Below are 10,342 nucleotides of genomic sequence, written 5' to 3' on the forward strand. Positions count from 1 at the left end.
ACATGCATGTTGTTGCTGAGTTGATGTTGATGTGCAGGTGTTGGATGGTGATGCTAATGATCCTGATGCTGCTGCTAAGCTTTGGAGGAGCTTCTTTGACCTCTGGATCTCCATGTTGAAGTTGATTGCAAATCTCTGGCTACTTCATCATCATATCCCCTCAATTTTCAAAGAAACCCATCCAATTGTGCCTCATGAATATCTCTAGTATAGGAGGGTGTTGATGAATCCTCATTGTGTTGATGGGTTCCCCTTGTCATTTTTCTCTGATGGATGGAGGTTTGTATAGGTCTGATACCAAATTTAAAAATTATGTGTATACAATTCCCTTATGCTGCAATCACTTTCAAAAAACTATGTTGGCTGGATGAATCGATCTTGCGGACAAGGCCGATCTCCCTAGTATCAGAAGATAGTCTAGCAACAAGCAGACAAACAAATCTATCTTTCTCTAAACATATGTGATTCATAAATAAAAACTATAGAGGTGTTTAGACCCTACCTTAAGTCCAACATTAGTTTGTAGCAGCCATCCTTCAACCGTCCGAAAGAGTTTCCTTTTGAGAACCTGCAATCACAAACAAGAAAACATCAAATAGCACTTGCATAGCTAATATCATAAATCATGTCCATTATGGTGATCAAGGAATCCATAAAATAAATGATACATCAACAGCTTATTGAGAAAAACAAACTTATTTGTATTAACTTTGAAGTAGAATAACCTTACAACCTTTTCAGCCTTGATGTTTAACAAGCTCTTCTCGGGATCCTTTACTTTGACAAGCCTTGCACTCTTCCAAATGAGATCTTAGAGGTATGTCATCTCTCCTCATAAAAGCTCAACTAAGAAGACTAAGTTCCAGCAACATTTCACCTCAAAAATATTCATCTTTTAACCTCCTTAGTAACCATCCCAATGCTTCATTTTATAGTGTAGAGGAAGGAGGTTACAAGTCCACCTATGAAGGGATAGAGTCATCCTTCAAAGGGATAAGCTCCTCACATCAAGGGGTTAGCTCCTTAAGGTATGGGATGCATGAACCTTAAGGGAGCGAACTTGCGCCTTTTTAACTCAAAGTGAGTTTTTAAGAATATACTTGCGCCTTTTTAACTTTTACAGGGGTCCGCACCCATAACACAGAGACAGAGCGGTTAGGTGCGTAGGAGACATGACCATTAGGTGCAGGACCACAAGTAATGCAAAGGGAAAGTGCGGAACTAGAGTTTTAGAGACTTTTGACGGCTTTCTCTTATTTTCAAGGCTTGATATAAGGAAATGAGGCTTAAGACTTACAAAAGAAGAAAGTATGAGTGGTAATGGACTCACAGAGATTGCAGAATATCAAGGTGACAATTTTTTGTGCAACAGATTGCCCCCTAAAGTGCGAAGTCTGTAATAGATGAAGATAGAGTTTGTCATCTATGAAGAGTGAAGTACTTTATCATTTCAAGGATCATCCTATGGACGCCGAATGTATTGTAGACAAGTTAGTGACAACTGCTTTGTTTTGTGACACCGGAACACATCTTTAGCCTAGAACCACTAAATGTCTGCGTTAATGACAATGCTCCATTAGGTAAATTGATGTTTATTTTAAGTTGATCTTGCTTATGAATTTTCCTTTCAAGTTCACCACGTGATGTATTCTGAAATTCCTAGGAATGCAACTATCATGATAAGCATTCTTTCCATTCAATTTAACAATGAAAATCCTAGCTACATAGGGATAGAGCAATCAAATTTCTTTTGATTAAAGAGCAAAGAGCACGATCTAAATGCAAATTCCCTACACTATTCATATCAACACACGCAAACTTTTTTCAATGCAACATGCATGTATTTCTTTTCGATTTCCCTTAATGTGAATGAAAAAAAGGAAAACAAATGCACAATCGATCAATAAACTCTTTTCATAAAAATGACGATTTTGCGACAAATTCTTTTCAAGGAAAGGAATAATTTACGACACTTTCGTTGTTAAAGAAATGAGGAATTAGGACACTTTCAAAGAAAAGAGTAATCATATGCATACATCAATCAATCAATCTTTCATGAATGAAGATTTGACAACAATTCAATTTTCGAAGGAAAAGACGATTTTACGACACTTTCTTTCACTAAAGATCAATCGACCAAAAAACTAACTTTCGACTATAGATTGAAAATGACAAAGCAAATACATAACAAACATTTATCAATCCTAGTCTAAGTAGGGCCAGGTAAGGAGATGAAACACTATTTTCAAAGACAAGACATCATTGACATTCAGCAAATAATTCAAACAAGATAAAATTGGCAAAAAACTTCAGCTCCTAGATGGGAAACTGACCCTCAAGGGATCAGCGGAGGCAGCAGTGAGATACAGTGCATTGAAGCACATTGGATCTATGTGGGAAGTGCACTATAGCACACTGTGTCCTTCATTGGGCTGCGCTGGTGACAGTAAGCCATTTTGAAGGCAAGTTTGACACAGTTTTGGCTCAATTTTCAATGAAAGAAGATTGAAATTCAATCAACGACCACAAGTATAGTATGTAGATATTTCTTAAGAGGTTGATAAGCTACTAATATGGATGATCGCTCCCCAGTGGATTCACCAATTTGTTTTGGGAATTTTTAGTGTCTACGGATAAATGCTTAAACCCCTAGAATAGTAGTTAAGTCTAGAACAACAATGAAAAGCATTCTCTACATTTTCTATGACCAATAAATTAAACAAGAGGTAAAGAAGCCTACCTATATCTTTCTCTTACTCCTTATCTCCCTTGACCAATTCTGTCACTCCTTTCTGTACTTAATTCACTTGAAGAGTACCTGCACATAGATAGAAGACAAAAACCACTCAAAGTATATGATAATGATCTATTGATTAAACATAGCATGGAATCAAGTACATGATACACATATGAAAGCATCAATGGACAATACAAGCATATGGAAAAAGATTTGAACACTTTATTAGTAAAAGGAAGAGTTACAACCCAATTTTCTTGATTCAGCATCACTCCTCCAGTTCAATCCCATCCTCTCATCATAACAAGCAAGACATTTTGACATCATTACAATACTTGAAATCAACTCAAGTATCATACTAATAGAATCTCCCTATAATTCAATGATTTCTAGCCCCTACTCACATAGATGAGTGGTCTTTTATAGGTGAATGAAGGAAGTTGTGCCATAAATGGTGATAATGAATGCCCTACCAAACTTAGAATTTAGTTCCATGTAGGAAGGGATAAAGGGATTGATGTTCCTTAACTCCCTACCTCATCCAAATTCGAGCTCAAAGGAGTAAGTAAACTTGGGAAACTTCTAGATGCATCCAATGGATAAGAATATTCCAAAACCCCAATGCAATTTTGCTCAAATTCGCCCAGCATAGGCCAAAGAGAGCTCAAGTGTGCTGCATAGCACCCTATCAGTGTACGGACTGCACTGCAACACACCCTAATGAAGGCCTACCTACGCTAATCTTATTAGAGGCAATTTTTGGATGATTTCAGTCATGGAACTTCTTGGGAATCTAGGCATTCTGATGGTTAACTTATTTATGGCATGTAACAACTGAATTAGGGTTTGATGGGCCCTAATAGCACTGATTTGTAGGTTGGGGTTGATGTGCCCAAATGGATCTATAACATGTAGGTTTTCAAGACATTGACTTTTTTTGTCCATATCTCCCAAATGGTATAATGGATTGACCTGAAACTTTCTGAGCATGTTGCCATCATCATTATGCACCTCCCCATAAACATTTTGGTCAATGGATTCACAGATCTTGAGAAAAACTAAAAATGGCTAAAGGTGATGGAGGTCGATTTTTTGATATTGTGCACTGGAATTTGCTAAAATTGCTTGGGCATATTACCATCATCCATATGCATCTTCCCATGAAACAAATTTTTAAATGAATGCACGAATATTGAGAAAATTTAAAAAATGGTTGTAGGTGATATAGGTTGATTTCTTGAAAAATGTGCCATGGAATATGCTAAAATTGTTTGAGAATGTCACCATCATCCATATGTATCTCCCCTAAAATAGCTTGGCAAATGGATGCATTGTTCTCAAGTTATGACAAAAACAAATTTCTGCTCTATGTATTTTTGTATCTTGTAGTAAAACAAAGCATCCTGTAGTTTTTTAGGACAACAAGCAAACTGAATGGTAGAAGCTTGAGAATGATGGGTGATGGTGGAAATAAATGAGGGTGATGGATTGGCATGGACTTGGCCTTGTTGGAGTATTTAAGCAAAGGAGGAGAAAGTCAAAATTTGACTTCTTTTGACTAGGCTTGACCAATTTTTCTTTTGGTACCAACTTGTTTTTGTTGCTTGTAGATGTTGGAGAGTACATGCATTCATCAGAGAGATACATGAAGCAAGGATTTTTTTAATTTTTTTTTCCTTTTTTTCTTCTAGGCCTACTAGCCACCTCAAGGAGGTTTTCAACTAGTAGGTCTGCCTAAGCGCCTCAAAGGAGGTTTTCACCTAGGATATTTTTTTCTTTTTTCTTTTTTTCCAACCCATTGACTGCCTCATGGAGGTTTTCAATCAATGAGCCAATCTGAGGCACCTCCAAGAGGTTTTCACCTGAGATTATTTATTTATTTATTTTCTACCCTACCCTACTTGAAAAATAAATCACTTTCAAGTATAAGAATACTTCCAATGGAGCCATGTGCACATCAATATGATAGAAAAAATGATGTGTAGGCTTGAAATGTATGCTTTGACATGTACCTAGATTTCAGAGACCAAATGATTTTACTTTGAAAGGATCAAACATAATTGAAGAAGAGAGTGATGGTCCATATTGTTGATTTTGTGGAACCAAACCTCAATATAACTTTGATGTCCTTGGTTTTCTTGCTTATCTGGATCATTCTTCATGTCTTCTTCTACCATGACCTTCAAATCTTCCTCTTTTTGTTGATTTTTCTCTTGAATACATGGAGAATTTGATGGTAACTATGAGGGAGCTCTCTCGCTCTCTGATTTGATGTCTGTTCTTCATCAATTTCAACCCATGATTCTGTGGTCTTCTCATTTGAATCTTCTTCTTCTGGATGTGGTCCTTCAATGATATCAAGATAATCTCTTTTTTGCAATACTCTTCCTGAGCTATGGTGAATACCATTGATCTCAAGAGGAGATGTTTGGAAGTGTTGTACCTCAACATTGTAAGTGGGTTGAACTACTTCAATGTGTGGGTTTGGAAATGGTGATACAGGTAGTTGAGTAGGACCTATGGAAAAATAATTTCAAACGTGTTAGAAACCAGTGGATATTACCCATTGAAACCTTGTTGCAGATTTACAGACCTGTGGAGAAGTATAAGTGGAATATTTTGCAGACCTGTAGAAAATTTTATTTCGATTTTGTGACTTGAAGAAGCCAAATCAGATATCCTTCTTGTGGAATTTTTGGAGCTTGCATTACTTGAAGACTTATGTCCTTTGTTACAGATCTCTTGTGGAAAATTAGTGAAGACTGGAGCTGAAAAACCAGACCTTGAAGCAATCTTTGGGAATCTTTTTGGAATAGATTTGAGAGCAGTCTTTGAAGCATATTGGAGCAACCTATTAAGGACACATCTTGGATAAGACTTCTTGAAAATCGATATACATCTTGAAGTGGATTTGGAGCTCCCTTGGGTATACCCTTGAGGGCATCCTTGAAGAGAGTTTAGAAGAACATCTTGGAAGAAGTATCTTGGAGTCTTGAAGATTTATTGTGCAAGTCTAAGAGAAACCTTTGAACATTGGAACATGGTTTCTCTGAAACAATTATTGAAGACAATCTTGTAACTGAATTTGAAGAACCTATTGAGGAACCATAGTGAAGTAGTCTAAGAAAAGTGTGAAGTTCTAGTTTGGCTTGAAGACTTGAAGACTTGTGAAGAGAAAGGAGCCTTTGAGCATTGGGATGTTGTACTTATTGTTGTAGTAATTTCAATCTTGAAGGACACTTCAAGTTTTGATAACCTGTTGAAGAACACTCTAAGAGTAGTGTGCAAGCATACTGGAGAAGACTTTGTAGATTTGTCTTAGAGATATCTTGCAAAATACTTATTGTGCAGTTGTTGGAAAAGACTCTGTCATGCGGAAAGAGTCGACAGTGCGGACACAACCGGCCTCCCTAGAAGCAAAAGCTTTCTAGTGACAAACAAGACAAATAAACACTACCTTTATCTAAACATGCATTGAGAATACAAGCAATCAGGTGATTTTTACATACCTTTAGTCCAACGCTTTGTAGTAGTCCAGCCTCGTCGATCCGGATGAGCTCCTCCTTCTCTTCGAAACCTGCATTCACTAACAAGCCAAAAGATTAAATAGCACCTGATAAAATCATAAAACAATACATATTTATCATACAGACCAAGGAGTATATGAAAAAAATCATGAATAACAATCTGTTGAGAAAAATGAGTTCATTTGCGTTAAGAGGAAACAAAAGGAACCATTACAACCTGAGCCTTGGTGTTGTGCAAGTCCCTCCTAGGGTCTAGCAAGAGTTTTCCTTTACTTTGATCAGCTCACCCACTCTCAAATAAGGCTAGGAAAGGATGGGAATCTCTCCTCTCAAGCTTTACAAGGGAGTCCTAATTCCAGCAGCATCTACCCTTAGGAATGTTAAGCTTTCAACCTCCCCTCCCTTTGGCCCAATGCCTGTATTTATAGTGCTCTAGAGGAATTTATTCAGGTCCACCATCAATGGGATAAGCCCCTCTTTGGATGGGATAGCTCCCCTCTTGATGGGATAAGTTCCTCTTTGGTAGGGATACATGAACCATCTGGAGGTGCTTCATACACGTCAAACAAGCTTCTAGAATGCTCTAAAAATGACCACAAGTAACTTTTTGGGAGTGAAACTTACACCTTTTGACCTTTACAGGAGTACGCACCCATTTGTTTATAGACAGAGCGTACAAGTACGCATGTATTGTGAACTTGGGGTGCGTACATGCAGGTAAGGCTAAGAGAAACTACGTACCCAGAGATATATAGATTTTTAAGGACTTTCTCTCTTTCTTGGAGTTTGACATGGAGAGCAGAGGTATGAGGCTTGCCAAGGAGGATAGTATGACAGTTGATGAAGGCATACTAACTGCAAATAGTCATGGTGACAAATTTTAGTGTAACAGATTGCCCCCTAAAGTGCGAAGCCTGTAGTAGATTAGGGTTTCATATCATCTAGGAAGGGTGAAGTACTTTATCATTTCAAGGATTATCTTGTGGAGAGTCCAGTCGGAACCTGCAAGTATTAACCCAAAAATACATATATAAGATCATATCATCGCTGAGGTAGGCATTCCCATACTCAGATTGAAAAATTTAACTAATTAACTATCTACTGCTCTGATACAAGAATGATTTTGCAGTACATCATAATCATAGACTTTTGTAGACACAGTATGGACGCAGCCATCTGTTTATGATTAGTCTACTGTATAATGAATACAAAACTCCTCGCAGCCTGGATGGTGGAAACTAGATCCAGGGTCTTGATTTCTACTTCCCGAACAGGTACGATTCTATCCATGCGAATAAATGAGTTGATGTGGAACATGGTAGAAACCACTTGATTACCAGTCAATGATGTAAACTGTTAATAAGCGTGAGAGAGACCACCAGTGACGTCAATGGTTCTCAAAGTACCCAGTACAATCCATGAGATGTGAATGAATGAGTTGATGTCGAACATTTCACGGAATCCTTCGATCGAAAGTCAATGATGTAAACTGTCGTCAAAGGCGAGAAACCTGCCATTTATGCATGCAGACTTCAAGGTACTGACGATTCCTAGGTCATCTTTCTAGATAATGTGCTGATGTCGATAGAAAGCGACCCATTGCAGGCAAGCCCACAACACGAAATCATAGATCAAGTTGAAGAAATGTAGCTGTAAGGACTGACTCAGGGATGGTCAAAATGGATGACGAGTATTTTGCAGGTGAATGTTTATTGCAGAGACCTCTTGAACACATAACGACATGACAGATGGCTTGGTAACATTTGACCCAAAGTTAATACCCGGCTAAAGGCTTTCAATGTGGTTTTATCAACTGTGAGGCAAAGGATTTCCCAACCCAGGTGAATGAAAAGTGTCGTGTTCAAGAGTGGTAATAAGGCTTCTTCTGAGACAAAGGATAACAAATGGGCTCATTTTTCTCTCTTTTCCCCTACCATTTCTGGTAAGTACCTCTTTATTTTTTACAAGCTTGAGGAGGATAACATATGCTTGATTATAAGCTCATCCTTCGGATGAGTCCAACTTAGTTTTGATTCGAACCCTAAGAAGGAGTGGTCTGTTCCTGTTTGTAATCGAACAGGTCCTTTACTGTGAAATTTTAACGAGTCTAGTATAGGAGAAACTCGGCGTTTTTCATTTTTAGAGAGTCTGAAAAACTTAAGAAGACTCCAGGTTGAAATTTTTCGTAAAGTTGTGTCTCCCAAGCCCGAAAAAGTATAAAATAATACTTGAGAGAACCGCTTAGTCTTGCGACCAAGGAGTACTTTCATGATTAGTGCCTCTGACCTGAAAAGTAAAAAGCGATCAAGGACATGTCATTTTATTTCCAGTATCGAGTTTGAAACGACAAAAACCCGGCAATCTTTTCCTGTTTTTACGGTCAGAAAAGAGCTATAAGGGGACCGTCTTTTAATTATGTTTTAATGAGTGTAAAAGAAACACTCGGCAATCTTTTCATGTTTTGGGAGTCAGAAAAGGGCTTAAAAGATGACTCTGATGTTTTGGTTCGTGAAAAATGATAATTTTCCCTGAAAGTCCTTTTGTCCTGCACAAAAACGACACATTACTCATACCTGTTTAAGATAAGCAAAAATTCATTGAGAAATATCCTTCCATGGTGAAAAATAAACAAACTTAGCATTCATTTATCCAAAAAACCTATAAAAAGACCTTTTACCATGTCATTTTTACCATTTTACTGTTGAGGGAGAGAAAAGGGCTTTTGGCAAGAAACTTCCCGTGGACTTTGCGGAGAATCCGACCGTCGGAATCGAGTGCCGTCTCTTTCAGGTATTTCACAACATCCTCCTCTTTGTTTTCATCCATTTAGAATTTCATTTTAAGCCCTAGTTTGATTTTTTGGGGGCTTTGGGGTTTTAGGATTTGCTTTTCGGGGTACGCAGGTGCCCCATGGGCGACCTGCGTACCCCGACATTTTTGTTAATGGGAAAATGGCAGGAGTACGCAACCTACCTTCAGAACAGCTACGTACCCACGCTCTGTTTTCTGAACGTGGGGTGCGTACTTCGCGCAAAGTGAATTTAAAACCCCAAATCTCAAAACTAAACCATTATTTTTTTATTTAATGAATTCTAATGAATGTTTTCTGGTGTGTAGATTGCCCACCATGCTTGATTGGCGCGAAAGAAAACACGAAGATGTCGATTTGGCCGCAATACATCATCAACCTTCCATTGATGCTTTGAAGGCATGCGGTCTCTACAAATGTTGGGCCATACCTGGCATGAGGACCCAGGTGCGATTCTTAGAATGGTTGGTTGAAAGGTGGAACGTTCAGGATCAATGCTTCTACATCAGAGGGCACCAGCTCGAGATAGAGCCCTCAGACATATATCTTCTCACTGGTTTTCCTAATAGGGGCGAGCAACTGACTCTGTCCGGGACTAGGCCGGGTGGCCAATCCCTTGCTAGCCTCCGGCTAGAGTGGTGCAATAATCAGCACCAGGAGAAAGTGATAGAAATCAAATACATATCCCTGCCTGAACTTATGGTAATTGCCTTTACAGTTACCAGACTCTGGGGCGCAGCCGCTTTGCATATTGCCACCGGGTCCCAAATGCGAATGGCGATAGATTGCTACCGAGGAACCACTTTCAATTGGTGTGACGCTGTGTTGGCCAATATGAAGGGCCAACTGACTAGGGCAAAGAACGGGCAATTAAAGACCTTTGTGTATGGGCCTCTAGTTGTGAGCTTTTCCCTAGAGAGGGTTTCGATGCTGATCCCACAGCATCTCACTGTTGCAGCTGGGCCTCCTCGGGAGCCAAATTTGATGCGATGGGTTGCAGTGATGGCCCGGCATCCTGATGAGGGAGCGGGAGTTGTCCGATTTCCTGCGGGTTACTTTCACTGGTTGGAGGACCAGGTCTTTGCGATCCAGGATTTTCCTTATGCCGGAGTAGATTTTCGCGGTGATCTTGACATGGTTCTTCCACAGGGAGAACAATGGGACGACAGATGTACTTCATTTTTCACAAGTTTTTTAAAATATTTACTTCTTTTTTTTTTTATATCGTCTCAAAACTGATAGTGACAATTTTCAAAATGCAGATGTAGG

This window comes from Pinus tabuliformis, chromosome 7 (genome assembly GCF_031772625.1).
Source record: "Pinus tabuliformis cultivar Carrire ecotype Pingquan chromosome 7, CPIR1, whole genome shotgun sequence".
Classification (NCBI taxonomy): domain Eukaryota; kingdom Viridiplantae; phylum Streptophyta; class Pinopsida; order Pinales; family Pinaceae; genus Pinus; species Pinus tabuliformis.